Genomic DNA, 13,112 nt, shown 5'->3' with positions numbered 1-13,112 from the left:
TTCCTCTTATTTTAATAAAACTTTATGCCTAGCAGAGTGTTCTTGTAACTTTAGCCTGCATATATTCTGTCCACAGTTACAGTTACCCGTATGTTTAAAAGGAAAGTCTTCAGGGGGATCTTTAATATTCTATTCTTGAATGGAATTAAGTGGTCTTTTCTTTAGGGCAAAAGAAGTTACCAGACTAAGGTCAGGAACTACTTAAAAAAAAAAAAAAGGGGAAGAAAGGAGTCACTGAAACCATGATTCCTATGGGTAAATAAGGTCCTGGGGGCTGGATGATAGAAGGGATTGGTAATGTGATAGGGAGCCTTTCACTTTGGGAAAGATTGCTTTAGGTGAACTATCTAGAAAAGAATTGAGATCCATTGGAGGGAGTAGTATGAGGAGGCTTACGTTTCTTTGAGAACCACTGGACGGAATAGCATGAGGAGGCTTATAGTAAAACTGCTGTCCAAGCTTTGTCCAGTAGACAAGTTAGAAAACTACAAGGAAGGTCAATCTGACACCTTCCATGATACCCAAATTCATATATTTCTAAATGAAAACCTTTATAAAATACAATTTTGCACCCAAAAACTAAACTGTATTCAAGGAGCTCAGAAGCCATTAAAAACATGAGCTCTTAAACATTACATTTTTTTCATCAAGGAAAATAAAATTAGAATAGAAGACTTTCGCCATCAAGAGATTACCAAAGGTTAACTGAAATACACTTTGATTTCACCTCAACCCCCACATACAAAGCAGTCCAAACTGAAAGTTTCTCGCCTGCAACTGGAGTTATTCTAGATGGCTCTGCATAGTCAAGATTACAGTGTACTGCGCCACCTTGTGGTGTTTTGTGGTAGAACCTCCTGTAGCAGTGTCAGGTAGAGCCCTCTCATACTCCCACCCCTCCCCTCAGTGTCACTGATGTTCTGAGGGCAAGGCTATGTAAGAGGCACCCTCACCACCTTAGTTGCATCCACCTCAAAGCCAGAGATACAGAACAAACAAGGACTCTGACAGAGAGGGGAAGGTGGTAGGAAGTGTGAATATGGAGAGCCCTCTCAAAGAACTTCAAACATGAGCAAGTAACCTTCATTTCTTCTTTGAGTGCCTCTGCCTATTCCCAATTATGGGACAAATTGAGCAGTGGTGAAAACTACTTGGAGGTAGGAACAAAGTCCCAACTGAATAGGGTCTGAAGCACCACTTTACCAAATCCAACATCTGCCCTATAGGCCAAATCCAAAATATAATGCTTCGTAAAAGTGTGCACTGAAGTCCAGGTTCCAGCTCTGCAAATTTCAGCAACTGGCACCTGCTTAAGACAAGCAAAGGAAGTAACCACAGCTAGTGGAATGTGGCTGAATTGAAGCAAATATAGGAACTTTTGCTAGTGTGTAACATTCAGCAATACATTTTATTCATCAAGAGAAGAAGAAACTGTATAACCCATGTAGTTTTTAGCATAAGACACTAACAATCTAGAAGATATATGAAAACTTTACTCTTATCTAAATAACAAGCAAGGGACCTTCTGGCTTCCAAAGCATGTAGCAGGACCAATTTCTCCTTATTAGAGTGTGGCGCGGGGGGGGGGGCAAATTAACTGTCTGATGTGAAAAAAAATCAACCACCACTTTAAGTAAGAACTTGAGATCAGATCTGAGAACTACCTTTGTCCTTATCAAGAGAAGTAAAAGGTGTATAAGCCCTAAGAGCATTCAATTCACTGCCACCCCAAGCCAATGTGATGGCAATAATGAAAGCCGTTTTGATCAATAAATAATAGAAAGAACACAGAGCCAAGGTTTGAAAGGTCTACTTCACCAGCATGGCTAACTGAACTATGAAAAAACATCAACTACTAACGTGTGATATGCAGAGATGGCTGCCAAATGAACTTTTAACAATGAGTTAGATAATTCCTGAGATTTCAAGTACATTAAGTATTCAGAACACGAGGAACAGAAGCAGACACAAGGGAATCAGATTTTCCCTCATCCGTGCCTGAAATCTGGGTCTACTTTAAGAAGTAAGAGCTTCTAGTAGACTGTTTTCTAGAATTAATTAGCATGTCCTGCAAAGACAAAGAACATGACTGCTCAAGAGCAGACAGAGTCAAAGTCCAATTGCCAGTGCCAACAGGTGAAGAAACTATGGATCTGTGTGAAAAATTCCTGCCCTCCTACTGAAACAGCAGGTCTGGAGGCATTGTCAGACACATTAAGACTCCACCAGAGAATTGAAGGAGATCAATAAACCACTGTTGACATAGCCAAGCCAGGGCAATGATAATAATCTTTGCCCTGTCCTGGTGTATCTAACCACCTTCTGAATCACTGGAAAGGGGGCGGAGGGGAGAGAATATACATCTGGCCTTTTCCCCAGTGCAGCAGGAAAGCATCTGACCAAGATAGTCACTACCCACTCTGGAACAGATGAGGTCACACTTTGTTGGACCATGTTGCAAACAGCTTCACACCTGGTCAATTCCAGCTAGAGATTACCAAATATGATAATTGACAGATCTGTTACGTACCATTTGTGCATCTGAAAGCTGTCTTTGCTGAGATGATCTGCAACTACATTGTTTCCCCCTGCCAGATATAGGGCCACAGTAAAAATGTTAAGTATCAAAGGGGTAGCCGTGTTAGTCTGGATCTGTAAAAGCAGCAAAGAGTCCTGTGGCACCTTATAGACTAACAGACGTATAGGAGCATGAGCTTTCGTGGGTGAATACCCGTGCATCCGAAGAAGTGGGTATTCACCCACGAAAGCTCATGCTCCTATACGTCTGTTAGTCTATAAGGTGCCCCAGGACTCTTTGCTGCTTTTAGTAAAAACGTTGTGATGGATACACCAATCCCATGGGCTTATAGCCTCTGCACACAGGAGAGCGGAGTAAGCATTCCCTTGTTTGCTGTAATACATCAGCCATGCATTGTCTGTCACAATCCTCCCTTGTAGGTGAGAGAGGAAGTCTGAGGGCCAGATGAATAGCTGTCACTTCCAACACATTGATGTGCAGTGCTCTCTCCTGCACATGCCCTTGAACTGTCATAAAGGTTTCACATGAGTCCCACCCACACCTTGTTTGATGCATCTGAAATTACCCTGAGAGAACTGTACACCTCTGAACACATTCTCTCTGACTGACCACCATTCTAGAGAAACTATGCTGTTCTGAGGCATGGTGATCAACATATAAAGGCTGTCCCAAACTGGCCTATAGAGCTGAAACATCCAGTACTGCATAGGTTTCATTCTTAGATGTGCAAATGGAGTCATGTAAGTACAGGATGCCATAAAGCAACATACAGAACCAAAACCTCCAGATGTATTTGTTCAAGCCTCTTCTGTCTAGTATTAGAAAAATTCTGTCATCTTTCTTCTGCATCAGAAAGTAACAGGAATAAAAAACCCAAATCCCTCTGGTATTTGCATGACCTCCTTGACTGCTCCTATCAGAAGCAATTTTTCAACTTCTGCAAGAAGAATAGCCTCAATGGAAGGGTCCCTGAAGAGTTAAAGGTAGAAGAAACTGGGGGGAGGAGAAAAGAGTGACTCTCGAAAAGTATGGCATAGTCCCTTTCTACAATCTCTAGAACCCATTGGTCTGATGTAATTTGCCTCCATGCATTGATAAAGTGGGCTAGTTTGTTTCGAAAGAAGAAGGTAGACTGATCCTGATTGAGTGTTTCTTGATTCTTAATTTTCTCATCAAAACTGAAGCTTGTTGTTCCACTACGAAGATGATGACAAGAAAGTGGGCCGTTTAGATTTAGACCTTGGTTTGAAAGGCCTCTTTCTACATTGATTCTGGAAAGCTACAGGTTTGCTGGTATTGTTGAAATCTTTGACTTGACAAAAAATAAAATAATGAAGACTGGGGGTCGGACTGCTTTTGGTACTAGAAATAAAATAGAGGGCCTTTTCCAAGCAGAGAAAATTAAACCCAGAGAGTGGGCTGTCAATCTCTTGTCCTTTAATTTTTCTATTAATTTGTCTTTTCACTGAAAAGGCACTCCCCCTCCTTGAAAAGAGAGCTCCTCCAGTATAAGCCAAGTGTCCAGAGCTAGAGAGGAGGAACAAAGCCAAGCTTGCCTCCTGATAGAGCAAATGATAATGTTCTGGCAGTAGGGTCCAAAGTGTCATGTAAGTTTTGTTAAAACAATGTCATCTTTTTCAATAAATAGAACTGTAGTGGGCCATGACTACCTGACAATTTGCCTTTCCTCCCCTTATGAATCAATCTTTTCCCCTCTCCCTATTAGATGGGGTGGAGTGTGATTGTCCAGATGTTGCCCTGTTAGTGGCAGCGGTCACCACAGTGAATTATGTATAGGATGTGTATGGAAACAGGAAAACTCCTCAGATGGTATCTGAGGCAACTTGTCAACCTTTTTGGAGACAGGTTGACAAGAGGCAGTAGCAGACCACACACATTCAGCCAGCTGTAGCAAACCATCCAAAATGGGTAGAGATATTCTACTCCTAAAGGAAGCATCAAGGATATCAAACAGTGTGGGAGAAGTCTCCTTCACAGGCACTGCAGACAGATTCAAAGTGGACGCCATACAATTCACTAAATTGTGGAACTACAAAGTGCCTTTGAAAGGAAAGGAGGCGGAAGCCACTCCCACACGTTCATCTGGTGATAAATCAGGTTCACAGTGTGTTTCCATATGTTCCTGCTCAAAGAGGGCAGCTATCCCCTTACATTCTTCCTCAGAAAGCACTGTCTGAAATGTCAACGGCCCAGGAGAAGGTGGATCTGAGGATCTCTGAACTGTTGGATTCTTTGTAGACAAAACTTTACCTCTCCAGCCACATGGAGGATAACTGACGAATTCCCAAGGTAGCCCTCAATAAGGTCATCAGCCCCAGGACCGCCAGTCTCCCCAGCAATTTGGATTCAGGAACATGCCTATAGGAAGTAGTCCAAAGGGTGGTACAAAGCAAGCTATAGGTCTTTGTGTTCCTCTATCTCAGGGGTTCTCAAACTTCATTGCTCTGCGACGCCCTTTTAACAAAAATTACTACACGACCCCAGGAGGGGGGACCGAAGCCAGAGCTCGCCTGAGTCCCTCCAAAGCCCACCGCCTCGGGTGGGGGGACAAAGCCAAAGCCCAAGGGCTTCAGCCCCAAGTGGGGGAGACTGTAGCCTGAGCCCCACCACTTAGGGCTGAATCCCTTGGGCTTCGGCTTTGGCCCTGGGCAGTGGGGCTCAGGTTTCAGCTTCCGGCCCAGCAAATCTAATGCCACCCCTGGCGACCCCATTAAAATAGGGTTGTGACTCACTTTGGGGTCCCAACCCACAGTTTGAGAATTGCTGCTCTATCTTCCTCCGGTATTGACCCAGGTCTGGATCAGAGATAAAATGCACCAGAAATGACAGTGGTAGGTCTGAGGAGGAAGGGCTGAGGATCCAGCTCTTTATGGAGACCCTGTACAGGTCCCAGAAAGAGAAAGCATGCCACTTTATGGCCTTTTCTTCTTAACAATAGACAAAGATTATGATGGATCTTGGAACCAGGGAAACATGCCTCCTTTTAGAAATCTTCCATTTCACACTCAGATCCAATGCATGAACTGGAGCCAAAAAGTGAACTTGGGCTGCATGATGACAGACCTTTCCAGAACCATGGATGTAGCTCAGGGGTGGGCAAACTTTTTGGCCTGAGGGCCACATCGGGGTTCCGAAACTGTATGGAGGGCCAGGTAGAAAAGGTTGTGCCTCCCCAAAGAACCTGGCCCCCACCCGCTATCCGCCTCCTCCCACTTCCCACTCCCTGACTGCCCCTCTCAGAACCCCCTACCCATTCAACCCTCCCTGCTCCTTGTCCCCTAACCACCCGCTCCCAGGACCTCCCACTCATAACCACCCCCCGGGACCCCAACCCCTATCCAACCCCCCCTGCTTCCTGTCCCCTGACTGCCCCGACCCCTATCCCTGCCCCCGACAAGTCCCCTCGGGACTCCCATGACTATCCTACCACCCCCTAGCGGCACGGCGAGCTGAGGTTGTGGGGGGGAGGCAGGGGACAGCAGAGGAGGGGCAGGGGGCTAGCCTCCCTGGCCAGGAGCTCAAGGGCCAGGCAGGACAGTCCTGTGGGCCGGATGTGGCCCACAGGCCACAGTCTGCCCACCTCTAAGGTAGCTGGAACCAACACTGGAACCAAAGCAGGAATTACAGCAAGTCCGAAGACTTGGACAACATCAGATCCAACATTATATACAAATCCATCTCCATTGCTAATAAAATTGGAGGTTTCAGAGTAGCAGCCGTGTTAGTCTGTATCCGCAAAAAGAAGAACAGGAGTACTTGTGGCACCTTAGAGACTAACAAATTTATTATAAATTTATTAAAAATTGGAGGTGAAACAGGTCTCTGCTTTAGAACGATATCAGCCTTGTCAGAATTGGACAGAATCAATAATTCTGATGCATAGGAAGTGGCACAGCCAACAGTGGCCGCTTTGTTCTATGTATCTTTTTTCAGTGCTACACCACGCAGAATTGAAGGCGCTGATGGCCCCAGTTCTGACACACTGATTGAATCTTCCTGGATCTGGAAGTGGAAGTAGGAATTGACCTTGGTCCTGCAGTTGAGGGGGATCCATCAGGATCAGAAAGTTGCAAGGCATGAGGTACGGCATTGGTGAGGATGATCAAACTGTCTCTTGACCTCTCTTCTGGAACTAGGGCAGTCGGATCTGACCATGCAGCCCCGGTTTGGACATGTGTAGCCTCAGGAGCTTTACTGAGGAAGCGCAGGAATTGAATCCGTCCCCAACAGGGGTTTCAGTTTCTTGGAACCCTTCAGTCACTGGAACTCACAGGAGCCACGACTGGCCTCTGAGACCTTGGATCTGAGGACTGATCTGATCCAGAAAGTCTAGCCTTGAGAGCTTCCTTGAGAAGGATCTTCAAGTGAGTCTCCCAGTCCTTGCAGGCTCTGGGACTAAAGGTTCAGCAAATCAAACATCCAGAAGGTGTGTGTTCTTCTCCCTGGCAGTTGAGGCACCGCATGTGGTTGCTTCCTCTGCTTTAATTCCACTATAACCCAGAATGTCAGAAAACATTAAATATACTAACAACCTACCACTAGAAGAAAGAAAGGCTTAAGGCTTAAGAAGAAAAAGGCTTCAGCTCACAAACAGATTGAAGTTCACATCCATCCATGCACACATGGTTGGAAGGAACTGAGTGGGTGAGGGTGGTCTAGCTGACACTGCTAGAAGGAGGTTCCACCAAAGGCAGCTCAGTACCCCATAAATGGGAATGTGCAAGGCCACTCAAAGAACTATCAATATCTTACCCCCAATTCCCCCAACAAAAGTTGGATCTTAATGCCTGAATAGTATGTGATTGTTTCAAATCCAAACCAAATATTTTCTCATCTGGAAACAGTTAGACTCTATAGCAGAGATTTTATTTTTACATTAAGGCACTATAATATTTATAAGGACAACCTTTGTAAAATGGGTCATTACCCTGGTCCATTTACATTATTAAAAAATAATTACTGCAAACTAAGATGGCTGTCTGCAAATAGATACTTCCTCTTGAAATGCAAGCATTTGATGTGCCATAAAATTCAGTGGTTTAAAGTATATTTTATTTAACATTATAAAAAGGATATACATTTTAAAATTATCTTGAAAATATTTAGCTACACTGTAATATTCATGGCATAAAATAATTTCCTTTTACATTAGTAAGTTTTTTAAATGCTTCAAAGAAACAATGTAAGGGGGAAAAATGATATACTGATCCACTTAGCACAGGAACATATATGGTCAGAAAAAGACTAAGTCATGAGATCTAGTTCTACTCCCAGCTCTGAGAGACTTTCTGGGTGACTTTGGACATGGCAACTTATTGTCTTGGTTTCTCCATCTATATAACTGGGAGAATTATAGCTATCTACCTGAAAAGGAGACTGTGAACCTTAACCTTAACTTAATGCCTATTAAGTGCTTTGAGATCTTTGTACTTACAATCTCTCTCACTTTCTATCCAAATTATCATCATTGGCCAATAATTTATACTTAGGTTTCTAATTTCATATGATCTTCCCTTGGAGATGCTGGTTGCTGAGCACTTTTGGAAATAAGGCCATTGTCACATTTCAGAGTGCAATCAAGGCCAGGGAGAGGCTGTGTCATCGCCTGTAACCTGGGTGATTCAGTGCTTTGCTATTGTAGCTCCCAAACTGGGCTTCTCACAAACAGCCTAACCAGGGTTGCCAACTTTCTGATTGCAGAAAACCAATTGCCCTGCCCCCTGCATCACTCTTTCTCAGAGGCACTGCCCCTGCTCACTCCATCCCCCTTCCCTTCGTCGCTCGCTCTCCCCCACGCTCGCTCACTTTCAGTTGGCTGCGGCAGGTGATTGGGGTGCGGGATCTGGGGTGGGGCCAGAAATGAGGGGCTTGGGAGGGGACTGCAAGCTGGGGCCAAAGGTTTTGGAGTGTAGGAGGGGGCTCAGGGCTGGGACAGAGGGTTGGGGTGTGGGACAGGGTGTGGATTGCAGGCTCTGGGGAGGGAATTTGGGTGCAGGAGGGAGCTCAGGGCTGGGGGTTGAGGTGCGGGGTGCAGGCTTCAGGTAGTGCTTACCTCCTGGAAGAGACCGGCATGTCCCCCCTCCGGCTCCTAGGCAGAGGTGCAGCCGGGTGGCACAGCATGCTGCCCCATCCGCAGGTGCCATCCCCACAGTTCCCATTGGCCAATGTGAGCTATGAAGTCGGCACTTGGATTGGGGGCAGCGCACAGAGCCTCCGTGGCCACCCCTGCACCTAAGGGCTACAGGGGCATTCTGGCTGCTTCCAGGAGTTAACAGCCAGAGCCACCAGGGTCCCTTTTCGCTCAGGCATTCCAGTCAAAAACCAGATGCCTGGCAACTCTAAACCTAACAGCATGTAGCTCACATGCTGAGTGTCTGTGTATAGCTACAGGCCTGGCCCAGCAGCAATAACATCGGCTGCCTGTCAACAACACTCCAGTCACATTCTGGCTTTCATCAGCCTTGGATACTACCTGCAGGGTGACCCCAACACAGTCTTAGTCCTGAATTTTCCCCAAAACGTGTGTTCTGGACTTTCCAGCCCTCTCCAGTTCAAATATTAGAGATCCATTGCCTCTGTAAAGGGTCAATATGCAACAGTTTGCTACTTTAACTGTTCAGTTTAAACACAAAACTGGATTAGTTTTATTAAAAAATAAAACAAATTTAACTACAAAGAGATTTTAAGTGAGTACAAATATAAGGTATTAGAGTCAGAAAAAGTTACAAGAGAAATAAAGATAAAATGTTTTTTAGTAGTTAAACATAACAAGCTAGACTTGGTTCAAGGTAAAATCCTTACCGGTTTCCCAGCAACATTACTGACCAAATTCTCAGGTCAGTTACTCCCCCAAAGTCAAAGGGCTGGTTGCTTTGTCTTCTTAGATGAGAGAGAGGGAGAGAGAGATAGGTTGGGGTGTTTTTGCACCTCGCTTTTATAATCCAGTCACCCTTTGAAATGCATTTTCCTGAGGATTACCCCTAAATAAAGTTCATTCCAACTGTGAGGACGAAGACATGAAGTCTCATGGTGAAAAAATATCCATGTTGTTCGCTAAAATTCAGATAGATCTGTTCTTACGCCCCCTTCATTGCCAAACAATAGTCACTTGACAGGTGATTGGCAATCAAACTTTGACACCTGGCTAGAGGAGGCAGCTTATCCTGTGTCTTCGAGAAACCGGTTTACCCACTCCCCAGACTTGCTGGTAAACACATGGTAATCAATTTCAGCTTATATTCATAACTCCTAATACATGTTTCGTATATATATTACGCAAGAATATTGACGATCTGCATGTTATTAGATTTTAAATGATACCTCAACAAGATGTATTTTGCACAACAATTATTATAATAATGTGGAAGGAGTGAATATTGGGGTGTTTTTGGTCAGAGCCACTTATTTAGGTAAGTGAATATAGACTTTAGGTTTCTAACTTTAGAAGACCTTTCAAAAATAACTTTCATCAATTATGCACTTGCAATAGACGTGACTTTCTATTTGAAGATCTCAAAGCATTTTTCAAGAATTAATCAATTAAACTTCACAAACCCTGTGAGGTAAATTTTCAAAAGCTCTGAAAAAAATCTAGTTAAGATTAATCACACCAGGTTTTAAAAAATCCAAAGACCCATTCAATCAAAATCAATAAGAGTTCACATTTATATATAGCCTTTTACCCCACAATACCCCAAAGTGATTCACAAACTTTACAAATATATGATAGCCCCACTCTAATGGAGCCTTCGATAAGGCAGGAAAGGAAGGAACTAAGATGGCACACCGAAACAGGAGAGGGGAAATTTAGGCCAAAACCACCTGAGAAAAATCTATGCTCTTCAGAAAGTTGCAATGGGATCTTTCACATCAAAAGTAGTTTCAAATTGTTATTCACAGGTATCCTGATTTTAATCCAACCATTTCTTAAATCAATGACTAGAATAATGGCCTGTTTACGTCAGGCATCGAACAATGTTTGAAAACTAACCCTAGACTTTTACACAATGTTTGGAAACTGTTAACACTGGACAGACAAACTATGTTAGAAATAGGCTTAATTGGATCAGTATTTGAAACCTAAGTCTGAACTCTTTAAAAAAAAAAAGTTCAACATCTACATTAAGCTTTTTCTAACATCACCTACACTTTTAAAAGGATATTTCAAAAAAAGATAATCTGTAATAAGATCATTAAACTTTTAAAATCCATTGTTAGTGATAAACATCCATATTTCCTTATATGAAAGTATGAGGAAGTGTGAAATGGTTCAAAATATTCTGTTTATAATTGCCCAAGACTCTTTAAAATAATTTAAAAACTAATTAACATTTAGAGAAAAATTCAGCATTGTAATAAAACTGACTCCAGGATGATGGTCCTTGATCTAATGACATTCTACAGCAGGCAGGCACATAGCAAGATCAAGACAAGTTTGAGAAGAAATTAAAAATTCCTTAGAAGATCAGTCCTATCTCTTAAATAAACAAGATAGCTCTATACTACTTGATAATCACATGATATAAATCTTTCAGTTTTTAAAAACAATGTAGTAGCAGCCTCACTTGAAACTTAGACTTGTCATATGACTATGAATTGCTATATAGCCTATATCTTCCCTCCAATATTTGAAAATTAAAATCTTTGTTGTTGACCATGAATTGATTTGACATTTTTTTTTAATTCTCAAAAGATTTGCAAAGGAAGAGTCCCTTTGGAAAGTGAGAAGGAAAGGACAGAGAAAAATCAACCTTATTACCAATGAAATTTTACCCATCACTGATACACAGTTTTCATATTAGACTGCCACAGCATGTTAATACCAGTTACTCCTGAGGGCATTCTGCATAATAAAAATTAATAATTCTGTGCCAAAAAATTAATAATTCTGCATACAATATTTTAAAATTCTGCAAGTTTTATTTGTCAATAAATAAATGCAGAGGCTCCAGAGTGGCAGTGGGGAGCACAGGCCACTGGCTGTACGAAGGTGGGAAATCACTCTACTGCCTCCCCACCCCCAGGACATGGACTCAGGGGTGAGGCTGCACCCGACCCTGCCACAGCACAAGGCCTGGGCCTGCTCCAGAAACACCCTAGGGCCATACCCCTCTGCACCAGGTGCGGGGCAGGCAGACTCAACCAGGCAGGATCCACATGTGGAGGGGCTCAGTGTGGGGGGATCCAGGTGTGGGGTGAGAGGATTCTGTGTGGGACAATCTGGGTGCAGGCAGCTCAGTGGTGGGTCTAGGTGTGGAGATCTGGATGCACAGAGGCTCGTGGCGAGGTGGAGGGGGGGTCCAGGTGCAGGGACAATAGGACTCTGCAAGGGCTTCCAAGTAAAGGTTGTTGGAGCCCAGCGGAGGGGTCTGGGTGTCTCAGCGGGAGGGGGGATCTGGGTGCTGGGGGAGTGGGGTTTGGTGGGGGGGAGGGGTCTGGGTGCCGCTAGTTGGCAGTCAGTGGCATAGGGGTCTGGATGTGGCAGCTCAGGGTGGTGCAGGGGGTGGGGCATCAGGGTGAGGGTTTGAGTACAGGGAGCTCAGTGGGGATGGTCTGGGTGCAGGTGTGAGGGTCTGGAGGCAGGGGGTCTGGGTGCAGGGAGGCACCAGATTCAGGGGTTGAGGTACAGTGGGGTAGGATTTGGGTATGGAGGGCTAAGGGGGTTCTGGATATAACAGGTGAGGTTTGTCAGGGATGTCTGGGTATGGAGGTCTGGATGCATGGGGGTTGTGTGGCTGGAGGGAGCAGTTCCCCGTACAGTGACCCCCCCCCCACCCGTAGGAGTGATGGGGCAGGAAGCAGGGGAGGATGCTGAGCTTCCTGGTTTCTGGGGGTGGGTCTGACACCTTGCAGAGGAAGGGGAAGTCCTGTCCTCTTCTGCCTCCAGCCCAGTTGGGACTAGCAGCTGATCCCAACTCAGGGTAGGAGCCACTGGCTGGGGTGTCCCTAGCCCCGCGGTGATTTACCTCTCTGCCGGCTGCTCTGGGTGCCTGAAACATTGTACGTGCGCTGCTAGGGAGTGGTGCATGACTGCTCTTGCAGCTTCCCTTTGTGCCCCTGTCAGAAAGTCATTTTTCTGCAGGGAAGCAAAGAAATCTGCAGGGGAGATTCTGTGCAGGCGCAGTATTCCCCCAGGAGTAACCCAGTGTAAGAATAGGGCAGGGAGAAAATTAGGTAGAGGATTTAAAAATCCATTACTAGTATTGCTTACATGTAATGCACTTTAATATTGCAAGTTACTATGGTATTAGTTCTTCTTACATAGAGTACATTTCTCAAGGATTATCAATATATACCTCCATATAATCTCTGTTAATCTAACATAGGTGGAAGAAACATCTATAAAATCAGAGGTTATTTTATCTCTTCAATATAATATTATGCTGGCAGTGTTACTGTTCATACCAACACAATACCCTTCAAAGAAAGTTTATAGCTGTACATTAACAAGAGGAGAATCAAACTGTTGTTTAAACAGGATATTTATTAGAAAAAATTTCCTCATTACTGTGTAGATCAACTGCCATTAGCTTCAATCTAACATTTGTTTTTC

The 13,112-nt window shown here is 44.2% G+C and overlaps 2 protein-coding genes across 9 annotated transcripts in view; one reads left to right on the top strand and one right to left on the bottom strand.

Annotated features, from left to right (window-relative positions):
* Positions 1–13,112, bottom strand: part of MCPH1 (microcephalin 1) — a 233,323-nt gene that overhangs the window by 115,435 nt on the left and 104,776 nt on the right. The window lies entirely within an intron of this gene.
* Positions 1–13,112, top strand: part of ANGPT2 (angiopoietin 2) — a 73,604-nt gene that overhangs the window by 57,380 nt on the left and 3,112 nt on the right. The gene's annotated exons all lie outside the window — the stretch shown is intronic.

Source organism: Chrysemys picta, chromosome 3 (genome assembly GCF_011386835.1).
Source record: "Chrysemys picta bellii isolate R12L10 chromosome 3, ASM1138683v2, whole genome shotgun sequence".
Lineage (NCBI taxonomy): Eukaryota > Metazoa > Chordata > Testudines > Emydidae > Chrysemys > Chrysemys picta.
The sequence above is the reverse complement of the archived record's forward strand: the minus strand, read 5'-3'. Positions and strand labels throughout refer to the sequence as shown.